The sequence below is a fragment of the Bos javanicus genome, chromosome 8 (assembly GCF_032452875.1).
Source record: "Bos javanicus breed banteng chromosome 8, ARS-OSU_banteng_1.0, whole genome shotgun sequence".
Lineage (NCBI taxonomy): Eukaryota > Metazoa > Chordata > Mammalia > Artiodactyla > Bovidae > Bos > Bos javanicus.
Window position 1 is genome coordinate 25,182,998 of NC_083875.1, and position 17,330 is coordinate 25,200,327.

General features: G+C 42.9%; 1 protein-coding gene across 3 annotated transcripts in view; it reads left to right on the plus strand.

Moving 5' to 3' along the window:
• Positions 1-17,330, plus strand: part of SLC24A2 (solute carrier family 24 member 2) — a 292,349-nt gene that overhangs the window by 126,223 nt on the left and 148,796 nt on the right. The gene's annotated exons all lie outside the window — the stretch shown is intronic.

Sequence of the window (17,330 nt, forward strand, 5' to 3'; positions counted from 1 at the left end):
AAGACATGAGGGCTTTTGGATATCTGGCGTGAAAGGCATTCCAGGGAGGAAGAGCAAGGTCAAGACCCTGAAGTGTAGCTGGAGAAACTTGAGCAGAGAGGAAGGGTGAGTGGGGGCCCTTATACACCTGGAGGCTCTCTGGGAGGGCTTTGGCTTCTGGTCTGAGACAGGCAGCCATCTGGAAGGTTTCCAGCAAAAGATAGGCATGTTCTGACAGCATTCTGTACAGGGTCGCCCTGCTTACTCTGCTGATAACCAGCTAAATGGGGCAGGAGGAGGAGACAGAGAGACCAATAAATAATTCAGAGATTATTGCACTTAGGCAGAAAGTGATGGGCCCAGTAGTAGCAGTAAGGGCCTCAAGAAAAAGTCAAATTCTAGATGCACACACACACACACACCTGATAAATATTCAGAGTGTTTCAAGTCAGCAAAAATGTCAGAGCGTTTATTTATGTCAGCTCTTGACAGGAAAGAAATCTGTCACTAGTTGTATTTATGAGCTTCTCAACATTGTGAAATTGAGGAGTTTTCAAAGGCTTTGAAGCTATGACTCTTTGCCTTAAGTAAATTTGTATCATGTGAAAGATCATAGGGATAAGGGAACCCCCAAAGTGAAATTTATATTCTCATAATTTTCACTGTGAAAATTATATATGGGGAACTGTCTTCATTTCCCATAATGTTTCAGTTCAGTTCAGTTCAGTTGCTCAGTTAGGTCCGACTCTTTGCGACCCCCGTGAATCGCAGCACTCCAGGCCTCCCTGTCCATCCCCAACTCCCTCCCGGAGTTTACCCAAACTCACGTCCATCGAGTCGGTGATGCCATCCAGCCATCTCATTCTCTGTCGTCCCTTTCTCCTCCTGCCCCCAACCCCTCCCAGCCCATAATGTTTAAGAAAGTGCAATTAGTAAAATAGATAGCCAGCAGGGGTTCAATGTATGACGCAGGGAACCGACAGCCAGTGCCCTGTGACCACCTAGAGGGGTGGGATGGAGAGGGAGAGGGGTTCAAGAGGGAGAGGACATATGTATACCTAATGCCCATTCATGTTGATACATGGTAGAAAACTGTCACAGTGTTGTAAAGTAATATCCTCTGATCAAAAAAAAAACAAAAAGAAGGTGCAATTAAAGCACTGTTACTGCTCACGCAGCCATTTCAGTGGACGAAAGTTGGACAAAAGCACTAGGCTTTTCAGCAGAACCTCGTCACCTGTGGGGAAGCCGCTGCAGCAGCATCACTCCTAGGTAGTCTGCTTCTTCAGTTTCATCCCTGGCCCCCACCTTCAGGCAGTGGATTTGCCTGGTTTGGGCCATCTGAACCACACTCTGCTGTCAGTGTGCCCTGACACTTTCGGCACCGTCCTTGCCTTTGCATATCTGTGGCTTCATCTAGAGCGTCCGGTTCTCCTCCCCCACCACCAGCCTTCAAAACTCAGCCCAGCAACACCCCCACCCCCGCCGCTGCCTTCTGACAGGCTAAGTGTTCATCCTGTCACTTCCATTTCTCCCACCACTGCCCCCCTCATTGAGTACTTCTCAGTGTTAATGGATTTCTGTATCTGTCTTTCCCTCTAGACTGTGAATTCCCTGAGGGCAAGGACTCTGTTTGTAGTCCCCTTGCTAAAATAACATCGCCCAGCGCCAACGTGTGGAATTGATGTTTGTTTGAAAGAGTCCTATTGTCATATGTTAGATAGTTGGATTTGCAGGAACCAATTAAGATTCCTTCCTCTGGTGATGACAACTGTTAATTCCAACTTTGCAGCATCCCTGGTACTGAGCGAAGCACATAACACATGTGATTTCACTGAAGCCTCCAGCGACCCTGTGAGGAAGGCATTTTTATCCCACTGCAACTAAGGTCCAGAAGGGCAAGGAACTAACGTATATCTTTCCTTTTAGTGATATATATCTTTATACGGGCTTCCCTGGTGGCTCAGCGGTAAAGCATCTGAGTGCAGTGCAGGAGATATGGGTTCAATCCCTGTTTGGGGAAGATCCCTCAGAGAAGGAAATGGTAATCCACTCCAGAATCCTTGCCTGAAAAATCCAATGGACTGAGGAGCCTGGTGGGCTATGGTTCTTAGGGAAGCAAGGGTTGGACATGACTCAGCAACTAAACCACCACAATCTTTATGCAACCTTAGAAGTGAAAATTTAGGGACTCTTGGGATACTATTTCTCTTTGACATGTAGATAAGTGTGCTGGCAATCTACAGATTGTTGGGTAAAAACCTGCCATAATCTGGCCTATGATAACACAAAGTCAGGTGACAGGGTGGTTGACTGCCTCCCATGCTCTGCTGGTTCCTGTTCTCAGTGGGAGGGCTACACTCTTGCCCTAAGGGCATCACAGTGGAATTAGAGCATGATTGCCTGGCAGCTCCTTCAACTCAGTGTACTGCCCTTTGTACAAGGCTTACTACCTTCTATGAGGTTTCTGACAGCACAGACTGACTAAAATCTATTATTTTTCTTTAATCTCCTAATTCACATTTCCATGTTTTACATAATTGATTCTCTTATCCCAGTTATCATATTATGATGGGGTGTTTCTGTATTCAGTTACTTGCAAGAGCTATATGAATTTGCGTTGCGTGCATGCAAAGTCACTTCAGTCATGTCCAGCTCTTTGTGACCCTATGGACTGTAGTCCACCAGGCTTCTCTGTCCATGGGATTCTTCAGGCAAAATACTGGAGTGGGTTGCCATGCTCTCCTCCAGGGGAATTTTCCTGACCCAGGGATCAAACCCCGTCTCTTAGGTCTCCTGCATTGGCAGACAGGTTCTTTACCTCTAGCGCCACCTGGGAAGCCCCATGAATTTGCAGTTCAGTTCAGTTCAGTTCAGTCTCAGTAGTCAATTCATATCAATTCTATAAAGAGTAAGAAGGTATACCTTCTTATGTACCATTATATAATATACCAGATAGGCAATCTCCTAATTCCAGACATTTTTGCAAGTTTTATTTTAATGCAGGCAAATATGAACTATTTAGCAGGAATTGGTTGAAAGGACAAAACATGTGTATTTGTTCATCATAAGGAGATCTTTAGATGTCTCCTTGACGTGCTATGGTAATGCCTTTGATTTCCCTCGGGTGAAAAGTAAAATTCAAGTACGGAGGACCAGAAAAAGATCCTTCAATGTTTATTAAATAGAAATAAAGTATCACATCAGACAGCAAAACCAGAGAGAAATCAGAAGGCAAGGACTTTACTTGGTTTTCTTAATCACTTCATAGGTTTATCTGCCCAGGCTGCTTAGGAGGTATTGGCGTCTACAGATGCGCACAAGCTTGGTGCACATTCCAATCTGAAAATCCTCCCAATGAGTAGGTAGTTGCAGAATGGGGTGCAAAGCTCCTTACCAGAAATAGATGTGGGAGAGGATACTGAGAACTGTATAGACTAGTGCCTTAGGGGGGTGTGGTGCCGAGAGTGCCGAATTTAGAGTCAGAATAACAAATGGAAGCAGAAGCTGGAGAGGTTTCCCGTTACCGAGCACTGACTCTGTGCTTGGTCCGCTACCTCCATCTCCTCTTTTCATCTTCATGACAACTCGGGAGTCCGTATTAGGAGCCCCTTAGTAGTCATGAGGAACGAGACTCAAGGGCGTTGAGTCATTTGCCCAAGGTTACAAACTAGTGTGACACAGAGGGGGCTTGAGACCAAGACTATCAGGTTGAAGCCCCATTTCTTTCTTTCTATGGCACTTTACTGCCGGGGACCTGGCTCTGTCATCATTGTTCATTGTTTCTTTTTATTATTATTATTTATGTGCTTATGTGTGTTTTTATATTTTATGTTTGTATTTTTACATATTTGTTTACATACTTTTTTTTTTTTTGCTCTTCCCCGGTGGTTCAGTTGGTGAAGTATCTGCCTGCAGTACAGGAGACCGTCATTCGATCCTTGGGTCAGGAAGATTTCCTGGAGAAGGGATTGGCAACCCACTCCAGCATTCTTGCCTGGAGCATTCCACAGACAGAGGAGCCTGGCAGGCTACTGTCCATGGGATCCCAAAGAGTCCGACAGGACTGAGCGACTAACACTTTCACACTTTACATACATTTCTATTATATGTATGCATTTGTTTACATAAATATATAGTATAATTATATTTATATATACATAAGTATTGTATCTATTTATATAAATTTATAATGCAACATATAGCAGATACCATGCAGTCTAAAATGTGTATTATATTTATACCACATATAACTGAATATAGTATTTATATACACATAAATATATGTACATAGATAATTGCCAAAATACATTAGACTTGAAGGTTTTATTCACTTTATTTTGGATTTTTCTAATAAAAAACTATTTTGTTGTTGGAATGTTTATAAAGAAATTCCTTAGGTTAAGAAATGAATATTAAATAATAAAATTATTTCTCTCCAAAGCCAAATCTGTCCTTTCTAATACGTACCTCAAGAGAGGACAAAGTTTTATCTGTTTTATGTGACATATCAACCTGAATGGGATTGCCGATAGTAAAAATGTCAAATAATCAAGAGTTCATTTATCTTGTTTCATTTGCTGTCTTTAGTCTTTATCTTACTAACCTAATTTCTAATGAAAAATTCTTTTTAAAAATGTTTTCCACTATGTAAGGTTTGCATGTGGAAAAAGAGCCTACAATGTGGGGGTGGGGGCGGGGGATGGAAAATACAGATAATCAAACAAAAATCACCTATGATTTTACTACCCAGAGAGGATCATTGCTAATATTAAAGTGTATAAAGTCCAGGTTATTTAAAGAATCTAATTTTTAAATGCTATTTTCACTTATTTATGCATTCAACAAATAATTACTGAGTACGATAATTAGTAAATGCTGTTGTTTAGGAAAACTTCTTAAAACAAAAGTCAAAGTTTCTTTTTATCATCAAAACTCTCATGAAACAGTAAACAACTTTTTTCTTTTTTATTAATTTTTATTGGAGCATAGTTGCTTTATAATGTGTTAATTTCTGCTGTACAGCAAAGTGTATCAGGTATATGTATGCATATATCCCCTCTTTTTGGATTTCCTTCCCATTTAGGTCATCACAGAGCACTGAGTAGAGTTCCCTGAGCTATACAGTAGGTTCTCATTAGTAATATATTTTATACATACTGGTGTATATATGTCGATCCCAACAGCTTCTAATGCTTGCAGAATTAACCCATTCTACTCTGACTGCTTTGGGCTAATTAGCTTGAGGTCTCTATGCTGAGGTGTAGATGAACAGTTTTCATCAGGGATATCAGAAATGTGCCTTAGAACACCATAAAGTTTGTTCACTGCAGATAAAGCAGGCTAGGCTCTACCACCTGGTGACCTGGGCAGGGAAAGACGACTTAAGAGGCACACAGAACAGTTATTCTCATTCTGAGACATGCAAGAGTCTGGGCAACGTCTGCCCCTTCTGCCCTCCCCTCAAAATACTTTTATGGGCCTGGATGTGCTCTAGAGGCTGACAGATCTGGGAGCACATTCTGGCTGTGCTTACTAGCTGTGAGTTCTTGGATAAATGACATAATCTCTCAATTTTCCCATCCATAAAATGGGAATAAACTCCACAGGATATTGTCATATTAAAATGCCTTTGCCTTCCTATTCTATTCCCTTTTCTCACACTATGAAGAGAAATAATACTGTATAAGATGTAATAATACAATTGAGCCAAATAAGATAGGATATTTATTTTCAGGTTACCAGGATAAGGATGTTTAGAAAGCCCCACAATCTTAGAGATAGACCAATAAAATGTGACACTCGTTCATTTATTCATTCAGCCAAAATTTACTAAGCCTCTTTTTATGTGTACTGAATTGTATTGAGGCTGAGGCCATACAAAGATGGAAAAGACTTGGTCCTTACACTAAAGGCACTCTAGCTTAATGAAGGATAAGGTTTTGCAGAAATAATCCTAATAGGAATTTGAAAGTAACTGAGGCCATGAAAGAGAAGGTATCGGACTGGGTATGTGCAGGCATGCATATGTGTGTGTGTGTTTGTGGGTGTGTGAAGATACCATGGGTTGCACAGGAAGGGAACCATTATTTCTAACTGGCAAGAACAATAAATGTTTATTAAAGCCAGTGGCATTTGAACTAGACCTTAAAGGGGAAGTAGGACTCTCACAGGTAGAGGAGAGAAGGACCTTTTAGGGAGAAGGCAAAGAATGAGCACAAACATAGAGATATGAAATGTTCAGTGTTTTAAAGAAACGTCTCCTGATCTACCGTGTATAGCCCAGTAAAGTAGTCAAGGGTCACACTGAAGCATCTGGGCTGAATAATCTCACACAGCCCTGGGGTCAAATCCTGACTCTTACTTACTAGCACTGTGACGTAAGGAATGACGTACGTGCTCTGAGCCTTGCTCTCCTTGACTATAAAATGAAGTTAAGAGTCTGATAAGATTGAAAAATAAAATAGGCTGGGAGGATGTGGAGTGGTAGGAGATGATACTGAAAAGCCATCCCAAAAGGATGCTGGCAGTGAGCAACTGGGATCATAAATCACTTCAGTAGTTGATGGGTATATATATCCAGGCACTGCACTGCAGACCGGGGCTAGGGTGGGGGGCGGGGGTGGTGCGTGGCGGGCGAAGATGTCCCAGGGGCTGTCTCCACATCCAGGGAGCTACCACTGTGGCCAGGAAGACAGACGTGTCAATTAAAACAGTATAAATACAGTGGGAGGGACTTCCCTGACAGTCCAGTGTTTAAGACTTCTCCTTCCAATGCAAGGGTTGCAGGTTTGATCCCTAGCTGGGGAAACTAAGATTCCCATGTGCCTTGTGGCCAAATAACAAAATGTAAAACAGAACCAATAGTGTAACAAATTCAATAAACAGTTTTTAAAAATGGTCCACATCAAACAGTCTTAAATAAAATATGAATACAGTGGGGAATGTACAAGAATAGAATAGGGGTCAGAGTACCTCAAGGATACTGAGGTGGCAGTGGGTGAGAGGAAAGGTCCCAGTAGGCTTCCTGGAGGAGGCACTGGGGTTAAGGATAGTTGTCCAGGGTCACAAGGTGGAGAGGAACATTTCAAGGCAGAGAGAACTGCATGATGTGGTTGGTAGAGCACAGGCAGCGTGAAACAGCTGATGTGTCAGGTGCTGGCTAGGCTGAGAGAAGCCTGATAGGAGGCTCCACGGAGGAAGAGCTCATTCTGGCAGTCTTTCCAGGCCCTTCCAAGGAGCTGACACTCCGGTCTGTTGGTCCACAGAAAGGCTTCACCCAAGAAGAGAGAGAAGGCAGTTTAGAAAGCTCCTCGGACCACAGTGGAGAGTGAAGAGCTCCAAAATGAAAAGCAAGAACACCTGTGATGTGGCTGTTAGAGAAGTCTTGAAACACTTGGCCCAGGGGGCAGACTGAGGAATGGAGAGAAGGAAAGAGGTGAACCAGTGATCAGGAGGGTATCTCCAGGATGTGGGGACCAGTCAGACCTGGGCAGGGAGTGTGGAGGCCCAGTGCAACTCCAGGCCTCTGGCTAGATTCTGGAATCATTAACCCAGGAAGGGAATGAAGGGGAAAGAAGGGTCTGGGTAGGGGAGTAGAGACAGTAACTCACAGCAGGTTCACTTCTGAACATTTTCATCTTGAGACACCTGAGGGAAATAATCAGATTGGAGAAGGAATGGCTTTGGCAAGATTTCTGTCCTTATTATTTTAGCAGCTTCTTCCTTTCATTATGATTCTTGAGATGTTATTTTATCTTTTTATATGATAATTCATTTAGGTTATGTTTTTAAATAGCAGGGAAATCGAGTTATGTCTCTCTGGTGGAGGCATCTAGATTTATCAGTAACTCAGCTGGAAGAACAGAGTCCAGTTATACAAATACAAAAGTGCCTGATCTTTATTAATTTGTACTGAGTGTTTCATTTCAGATATTTTAAGAGAAGAGTGGATTGTTTGTGTAGCTCTGCAAGTGTGCACATAAATAGCACCTGTCGTGGTGGACACACTGTGCTTTATAATAGATAAAATGTTCTGGACAAAGAACAGAGTCCCACTTAGGGAGCAGTTTACTGTCTGAAATCATGAAAGGCACCAAGTAATGTAACCTCAGGGAAAAGGACAAGATGTCCTGCATTGAACAAAACTTAATGGTTTTAGTAACCCTTTAGAGTGGAAAAAAATCTTTTAAGGAAGAGAAAGTGCTATTTTATTACTGGTACATGCTGTTCCCATGAATTGTTGGAAATAGATATATGCTCTCTGCACTGCTTGACTTTGATTCATTTACATTCCCTTTTTAATGAAAATTTTTTCAGTCTCTGCAGTAAAAATGATGGATATTTTGTAGTTGCATGGACTAATAGACCTAGAAATAATTTTTATTTTCTTATGACATTAGAGGGTGCTTGCAATGGTCCTTAACCACTCTATACCACCTGAATTAACTCTTATTTTTCTCCCGTTTAGTTGAGGAGATGAAAAACAGGTCCCTGTACCTCATTTGGAAATAATAAGAGTGTGTCACTGAAGCATTCTAAGAAGAAAGCATTCTATTAGTTATAAAATATTTTATCAAAGTGAACCGTTCATCATGTGCTTTCCATTTCATTTTACATATATTAACTCATATCATTATCCTCACATTTTTACAGATGAGGAACTAGTAGCCTAACGAGGTTAAATGATTTATTCAATATCTCATAGCTAGTATGTTGCCGTTCCCATGTTCATACTTACTTTTGCCTGATGCCCTTGCAGAATTCTACAACCAATCCATTTCAGTTTGCATCGGTCAAGTTAGATTGCTCACAGTGAACTGTTCTCTTCTTTCTATGGAACCACCAGCCACCCAGTTACTCATGCCAAAAACCTGGGCTTCCCAGCTAATACTCTCTCAGACTTGCCCCAAATCCAGCATGTTGGCACTTCCACAAGCCTGCCCACCCAGCACCTCTCAAAGTCATCAGTCTCTTCTCATCCCCACTGCCAAGCCGTCTGCATTTCTTCTTGGACAGTAGCATCCCTTCTGGACAGTCTCCTCTCCATCTGTCCTTGCACCACTTCAACTCCCTTTCCCCAGAGCCATGTTTGGGAAACTCACTCTGATAGTTCGTATCTTTCTCCTGCCTGAGGCCTCTCACAGGCTTTCCTCCAGAACAGGCAATCTGTCTAGGTAAGAGTGAGGACCTGTGATGTCACTGACCACACTCCAGGCAGCCTGATGGTCTTGGGAAGAAGACCGCGTATCTGCAGAATCAGAAAGCTGAAGTTTCATCCCAAGTGTGCTGGTTTCCTAGGGCTGCCATAGCGAAGTACCACAAACGGGGTGGCTTGAAACAACCAAAATGTATTCTCTCACAGTTCTAGAGGCCAGGAGTCTGAGATCAAGGCATTGGCAGGACCATACTCCCTCTGAAGATTCTAGGGATGTGTCCTTGCCTCTAACTTCTGGTGATTGTTGGCAATTCGTGATGTCCCTTACCTGGCATTCACATTACTTCAGTCTCTGCCGTTGTCATCATATGGCCACCTTGTGTGTGTGTGTGTGTGTGTGTGTGTGTGTGTGTGCACGCGCATGCATGCATGTGGTCCTATGGGTCCAAATATCTTTACTTATGAGAACATCAGTCTTCGGATTTAGGGCCCACCTTAAGCCAGTATGACTTCACCTTAACCTGAGTACATCTGCAAAGACCCCATCGCAAATAAGGTCACGTTCACAGGTACCAGGGACTAGGACTTGAGCATTGCCTTTTGTTGGAGGTGGGGGGACATAATTCAACCCACTATACCAAGGTTCGCCCCCTTGCCCTGAACTTCTTTGAACTTTGGATTTCTCCAAAGAATTACTGTGAACAGTAATTGAGATACTACATATAAAGTGTTTATCACAGTCTGTCTCATAGAGACCACTCGGTAAATGGCAGCTATGATTTATTGCCATATTTTTCCCCTTAAAAAATTATCTATAAACTACCCCTCATTCTATGTGCATCAAGGAAACAACATTTAAAGAAACCATGCATCCAGTATCCTGTGAAACAAAGCAAATAATTGTCTCTAATTTAATGTTTTTATTCTGATTTCTGTATTTGAGTCTCCTTATACATGGACTTTTCTTATACATGGATAGATACATGAACTTTCATGAAACAAACCAAAATTTAAACTCAAACCCAAGGTTTACCCAAGAGTGCTACTCTACGTGTGATGTGAATTCAGACGTTAAGTCTGCAGAGAAACTGGTTGAGGAAATCCACCCATCCCCCTGGGGCTTCCCAGGTAGGGATAGTGGTAAAGAATCTGCCTGCCAACACAGGAGATACAGGAGATGCAAGTTCAATCCCCTGGAGAAGGGAATGGCGACCCACTCCAGTATTCTTGCCTGGTGAATCCCGTGGACAGAGGAGCCTGGCGGGATACAGTCCATAGGGTCGCAGAGTCAACTGAGTGACCGAGCACACACGCACACATAACACAGCACACATCCATCCCACTGTGGGGTCATGACCCGTCAGTGCTCAGGGCAGCAAAAGCTTCCAAGAGCAGCCCTGCCAATCTCTTGCTTCCAGCTGTCCAGCTGCTTATTAGAAAGAGATGGGAGATTGGAGGGAAAATCATTCTTGCCTGCAGATTCAGACCTGCACACCGGTGCTCTGTTCGCCACCAGGGATTGTTTCTAGAGACTCCAGTGTCTTGCAGGAGACCTCAGCAGCCCTGGGGTTGCCCATGACAGCACCAACCACAGTGCCAAGCATAGGGGCATACAGTTTAATCAGTGCAATTGGGTGAGGTTTCAGCAGACTCCAGTCCAGAGGATGGCAGAAATACTTAATGAGAGAAAAAATGAGAGCCTTGTTGGAAAGCACGATGGGCACAGTAGAGCTGTTTCTCACACTCAGAAGCTGGAGTTGACCCCTGCCCTCTGACAGCTTGTGGGATATAGACCCAGGGCTTTTCCTACTGTTCTGATCCATTCCCGTGTCCCCAAGAGTCTATTCTGCTGCCAAGTCAGGAAGCATCTTCTGTCACTATCCTTTATGTTCAACGGGGTGGGGAGAGGAGCAGATTATCCTGGGGGAAATAGAGATGGAAGAGACGCCTGCCTGTGCATTGTGCTGAATCCATTATCTTTGAAAGGAGGCCACCTGAGCTCAGGTTTGTTTGAAGCCATCAGAAGGCTACTGCTCTGGAACTTTGTTGTAACTGGGACACTAGCACAAAGATCAGCCTCAGAGATACGCTTTCCTCTTTGGGCACTCCGGAGGTGTGTGGTCTTGGACAAGTCTCTTGCCCTCCCTGAGCCTCTGTTTTCTCACCTGTGAAATTAGGATAATGATACTTTCCTTACAGGGTTGTCGTGAGATGGCAGAAATAAGTAAAAAAAGTGCTTGGTTAATGTTTGATTCCAGTTTTCCCTGTCCCAATCCAGGGAATGGATCAATGTATTGAACACTTAACCATTTACCTGCTTTGCAGATGATAAATGCAGAGTATATCTTAAGTATATCTTAGAAACCAGTTTTCTTTCAAAATTAGGAAGATGAATTAATATTTGTTTAGCATATACTGTGTACTGTGCTTGCATTCATTTTATAGGTGTGGCGCTTCCCTGATGGCTCAGCAGTAAAGAAACCACCTGCAATGCAGGAGACACAAGTTCAATCCCTGGGTCAGGAAGATCCCCTGGAGGGGAGGGCATGGCAAACCACTCCAGTATTCTTGCCTAGAGAATCCTATAGACAGAGGAGCCTCTTGGGCTACAGTCCATAGGGTCACAGAGTCAGACACGACTGAAGTGACTTAGCACACACATTTGATTATTAGTAATCTAAAACCAGTAGGACCCAGAATCCACACACACATACAACACAACTCATAGGGCAGTAGGTGAGATCAATGAGCAAGTTAACTATGAGAGTGCAACATAAATCCTGAAAAAAGATGTTCAGAAAATAAGCGTTAAGTCACATGAAGAAGTGGCTGTGGACAGGGTGCTGTTTGAGAATGGTGTTACTTTTTAAGGAGAGGTGGAAGGAATATTCCTGGAAGGAGTGACAGCCCATATGGAGATGAGGCGATAGGGAGTGGGTCTCCAGGTTCAGGGACTACAGGTGGCTCGGTGTGGTCCATGGGAGAATTGAAATGTGAGCCTTGGTCTCTTCCCAAGGGCTGGTAGGTTAGTTGAGGGACATGTACATACCGTGGAGAGTTAGCAACACAGGGCACCATGATCACGGCAGACTGAGCAGAGAAGACAGAAGTGTGACTTGAGGAGTGAAAACTTTGAACAACCAGCATGGCTCCTTCTGTGTCCTTAAGAATCATACAGTCTCGTGCTGCATGAGACCTGTTCAGGTCTCTCCTGAGTCCTTGAAAGGTGGCAAATCCAATCTAGATGTGCTGTAAGAACAAAATATATGCTAGTTTTCAAAGACTTTGTACAAAAAATGTAAATATCTTTTATCTCCTGGCTAATTTTTATATTGATTACATGTAGAGATTATATTAATATGGATATATTGGGTTAAGTAAAATAAATTATTATAACTAATTTTATTTCTTTTTACTTTCTTTTGTGAATTATCTTTCTAAATTTATATATGTTTTGACTGTCTTTCCCAGTGGCTCAGCAGTAAAGTATCTGCCTGCAATGCCAGAGACACGGGTTCGATCCCTGGGTCTGGAAGATCCCCTGGAGAAGGGCATGGCAACCCACTCCAGTATTCTTGCCTGATGAATCCTATGGACTGAGGAGCCTGGCGGGATGCAGTTTGTAGGGTCTCAAAGAGTTGGACATGACTAAAGTGACTGAGCACATATTTTGATTAAAGTCATACATAGTTAATATATATAAGATAATGTATTTGATGTAAAATCCCATGGACAGAGGAGACTGGCAGGCTACAATCCATTGGGTTGCAAATTGTCAGACGTGACTGAGCCTGTGGTGTGTGACCTGCAACACTGCATATACACAAATGCTGTGAATGGCTACTACAGTTAAACTAAGTAACATATTATCTCCTCACATAGTTATTATTTTTTAATGTGATCAGAGTTCCTGAAATCTATCCTAAGCATATTTCCAAGAATTAATACAATACTTTTAACTATATGCCTGTTCTTGCTACTTGTTTAATGTGCCTACTAGAAGATTCACAGTTGCAAGTGTGGCTTTATATTTCTATTGGAGAGCTTGGATCTTGACATTAAAAGGTCTTGACCTGGGGTAGCAGGGAAGGACATGGAGCTTGAACAATACTTTGGAAAATGAGTGGGGCTCAGGTGCACAACGGAGAAGGCAACGGCACCCCACTCCAGTGCTCTTGCCTGGAAAATCCCATGGATGGAGGAGCCTGGTAGGCTGCAGTCCATGGGGTCGCTGAGGGTCAGACACGACTGAGCAACTTCATTTTCATTTTTCACTTTCATGCATTGGAGAAGGCAATGGCACCCCACTCCAGTGTTCTTGCCTGGAGAATCCCAGGGACGGGGGAGCCTAGTGGGCTGCCATCTCTGGGGTCGCACAGAGTCAAACACAACTGAAGCGACTTAGCAGCAGCAGCAGGTGCACAAAAAGAAGGATTTTCCAGGAGAATGATGGTTGTGTAAACACCAAGGAGGAATGTGCAAGGTTTATTTAGGGAATCCTGAGTAAGTTGTCCGTATGGAACAAGTGAAAAACTCTCTGTGGTATTTTGATAAAATGACATATGTTGGTCATGCACACTCAGATATGCTATTAGGCTTCATATGAATGATAAGCAGAAAGAGGTCTCTATCACTGGAGGTAACAATGAATTTACAGAGAGTCCCTGGTTTTTCACTTTGCATGTTTTGCAGTCAATGATAGTCCTAGAGAATATTCAAATGCTATCTCGATTAAAGTTTCAGAAAAAATGAAAGGGTTGATGAGTCTTGTCATGCCCTTTATTTGAACTTCCTCAACCCTGTGACTTCTTGGAGTTATAAATATAAATGTGCTCAAGAAAGATATGGATGTAGGCACAGGAGACAGACCCCTACATGAGGCTCTTAACAAGAGAATTAAGAAATGTCCTTAATCTTTCATGATGACATCCTGTGGAACAATACTAGAAATGCCCCACAAGGGCCCTCTGCAACAAGAGATACTGAGCTGACTTGATGTGACATAGTATTTTTTTTTTTATTCTTGTATTTATAAGCAAGATCCCTAGACATGATGATTTTACGATAATTGCTCACTCTTCTTCAAACATCCAAGGGATAATAAAGCAAGATCCTGCCTTGATATTGTGTTGGGAGTGTTATCCAGTATTTTTTACAGAAATGGCCATGATATTTGGGGCTTCATACTCTACTATAGGGGCTTCCCAGGTGGCGCAGTGGTAAAGAATCTGCCTGCCCAAGCAGGAGATGCAAGAGATGTTGGTTCGATCCCTGGGTTGGGAAGATCCCCTGCAATAGGAAATGGCAACCTACTCCAGTATTCTTGCCTAGAAAATTCCATGGACAGAGGAGTATGACGGGCTACAGTCCATGGGATTGCAAAGAGTAGAACACAAATGAGCACACACACAGAAAGACTATACCAGAGGCGGCGTGGTGAGAACTTGTGAGTTACATAATTAGTGTCAGTTAAATAATAAATATACCATAGACTTGGATATGAAAATACATAAGTATAAACAAACAACATTGTTGTATTGGATGAAAAGGAATTACAGAAAAAGATTATTTAAACAAAGAACTCCTAATAGCAAGATGTTTACCCTGTTTCTCTTATCCAGCAAACCCACAGAATCACACAAGTAGACTTTCTTATGACAGGGGAAAACAGTTCATCCCCGAATGAGAAGTTCTGTCAAAATATTCAAAAACTACCTTTTAAGCAGGATCAATAGCTGATAGCCTCAGGCAGCACCCCAGTGGGCCAAAATTACCACATGTCTGAGCTCAGCCAGACCTGAGTCCCTAGTTTGACTTTACCATTTATTAGTGTGTTAACTTGAGAAAAATGCAAAACCTTTCTAAGCCTCAGTTTACTTATCTATAAAATGGGATAGTAACACTACCTGTCTTATAAGTATCCTGAGGAATACAGGAGAGTAGGTGTGTAAAGTGCCCAGTGCTAAAGGTTTGCAAGCTTGGTGGGGGTAGTGGTTGTGCTGGAAGTTCTAGTATAGGCTTTCCTTTTGTGAGAGGAATCAGGAAACTGCCTTTCCAGAATGAATTGCTTTTGCCCCAAGGCTTCGAAATCTGCCAGTTCCTAACATAGGACTTCGGCTGCTCCAGTAGTAAAGTGAGAGACACTCTGAAGTCATAGTGTTTCAATCTTTCTACCCACTTCCTGGCCTCTCCCTCACCTGCTGCCTCTTCTTAGGAAGACTTGGAGCCATCTCCCCTTTCTTGCCCTCACTCCTAGCTTTAGAGATTTTGAAGAACTTTTCCATTTCTTAGGTATCTGTGAGGAGAACACTTTAAATTATTCTGAAGTGGGGGGGCAGGTGTAGGTATTTTTATTGGTGCCCTGAATCAAAACTCGCCTGTGATTATCATCAAGAGAAGTGATAAGGTATAAGAATAAATACAAATACACTGAGACTGTTAAGGGTTAAGTCATCACTAAGAACTTCCCACCACCACGGGTGTACCTACTTATATGAATGAGTCACTTCTAAAAATAGTGACATACTTAAGAAGAAATGGTAGAGCAGTAATTACTTAGACAGCAGCTTCCTCCACCTGCTTCCCTGAGGCAGGAACCAGGGGATGTAAAGATAGAGGCTCTGGATGATCCAGGGGATAGAACAATCAGGGGATCCTCTGTGACAAAGGAAGGCTTTCAGGTCTATATACCTTTCATCTCTTTGCTTTTTAGTTCTCTTTTATCCAGAAGAATTGCAGCTTGCCCAGTAGCCAGCCTATTTGCATTTAAAAAGGACTTGGTCCCCTCACAATTCCCTGCCTGTTCACCTTAAAAATGAAGCAAGGGTCCTATAGTTTTAGGCTTTGATGGTATTCACGAGAAGTTTGTGACATATTTGAAAATCCTGACCCCCATGGACCCTGGTTTCCATTTGTCCCATTCTGAGTGTATTTGTGCCTCTTCAGAAAATCAGCTTCCTCAAGCGCTTACTCTTCATCACCGCTCTGCCATTTAACACAGGCCCAGCTGGGCTCATAACAAAAAATCAGGCATGTCATTAACACTAAAAGTACAATCTGCAACACTATGTTCAGGCCAAGTGGCATTACGGAAGTTAATTAAAGCATTGCCTTGGTTTAACCCATGTTGCTATTAGTATTATTTCAGAGGTAAGCACTTGTGCTTTGCCATCAGAACCCTAGATCCAGTTCCTAGCTTTTTCCCCTTAGGAAAGTCAGGGACCCAGCAGAAAACATGCAGCACATTCAAAATCAGTAATTAAAGAGAATGTAGTGAAAGGACTGTTTTCAAAGTACAAGGCATTGGATTAGTTTCTTAGGGCCACTGTAACAAAGTACCACGAACTAAATGATTTCAAAAACCAGAAATCTCTCATCCCACAGTTCCAGAGGCTGGAAATCTGAAGTCAGGGTGTTGGCAGAGCTCTGATCCAAAACCTGGGGACTCCACCCTTGTCTCTCCCTCACTTCTAGTTCTGGCCAGCCATCTTTAGCATCATTTCACTTGCAGCCGCCTATCTCTAATCTCTGCCTTCGTTCTCCCCGTGTCTGTCTTCACATGGAGGTCTTCTTATAAGGACACCAGTCATAGTGGATTAGAATTCCCTTACTCCTTATCAACTCATTACATCTGCAATAACCTTATTTCCAAATAAGGTCACATTCTGAGGTACTGGGTGTTAGTCAACGGGGAATACAAGTCAACTCATAACAGCGGGATTCAGGAAAGCGAAAAAAGGTCCCTGTGGTACCTGGGTCTGTCTCTTGCCTGAAAGTGCAAAGGACATAGAGTTACTGGAGCCCTCTGATACCTGTGGTTATAGGAAATGGTGCCTGGCAGGCAGCACTGTAACTTGGGGAGAGAACTACAGCCACTGGCAATAGACAGCCAGGCAGGGAGGGAGCTAGGGAAATACACATTATGACCTCTCTCTCCTCAAGCTGCCAATCTCCTGCTGCCACCTCCCAGTGCTGGCATCCAACAGGAAGCCCAAGAGGAGGAGCCAGCTCCTGCAGGCCTGAAAACTTGGCCTCCGCATGCACTGGGCAGGGCGAAGACTGGAGGGGCAAACAGGGAATATTTAGCATAGCCTGTTAACTTCTCCAAGCCTCAGTTTACCTGTCTGTAAATTAGGAATAATAATAGTGCTGCCTCATAGAATTATGAGCTTGGCACCCAGCATATAATCATCAT